Source organism: Triticum aestivum, chromosome 6B (genome assembly GCF_018294505.1).
Source record: "Triticum aestivum cultivar Chinese Spring chromosome 6B, IWGSC CS RefSeq v2.1, whole genome shotgun sequence".
In the NCBI taxonomy this organism is placed as follows: domain Eukaryota; kingdom Viridiplantae; phylum Streptophyta; class Magnoliopsida; order Poales; family Poaceae; genus Triticum; species Triticum aestivum.
Genome location: NC_057810.1, coordinates 60,866,792 through 60,867,423, shown reverse-complemented (window position 1 = coordinate 60,867,423; position 632 = coordinate 60,866,792).

The following is a 632-nucleotide window of genomic DNA, read 5'->3' as shown; positions in this document are numbered from 1 at the left end:
AAGGTTAGATCTGTTTGTTTTTTTTTGCGTTTCTTTTGATCTTTTTTGTTTTTTTCATTTTTATGTTCAACATCGGAGAACATTTTTTCAAAATATGGAACAATTTTTGAATTTGTAAACGTCTCTAAAATCTGAAAGTATTTCTTGAATTTTGTTAACTTTTTTGGAATTTTGGGAATAATTTTTAAAATTCGTGAAGAAAATTAACTTCGAAACGTTTGTGAACATCTTCTTAATTCATGACGACTTTTTAAAATTCATGGACATCTTCTAAAGTCCGTGATTTTTTTATTGAAAACTTGGAACATTTTCTACTTCATGGACTTCTTTTAATTTGGAATATTTTTAAAATTCAGGAATATTTTAAAAATGTATGATTTTTTAAGTTGGAACATCATTATAATTTAAATCATTATTCAAATTAATGAAGGTTTTTTTAAATCCCAATTTTTCTAAAGACACATATAAAGGAAAACAAAAAAAGGGCCGCACTACCTTGGCATCGGCCCAAAAAGCGTGCGTGGCAACGAGGGGGTGTCCTGTGTCGCCCTACACGGGGAAGAGGAAGTCCGGTGGACGCCGGGGTGGTGTCCGCACAAATACTATCAACCATGGTGTCGGTGGTGATTTTT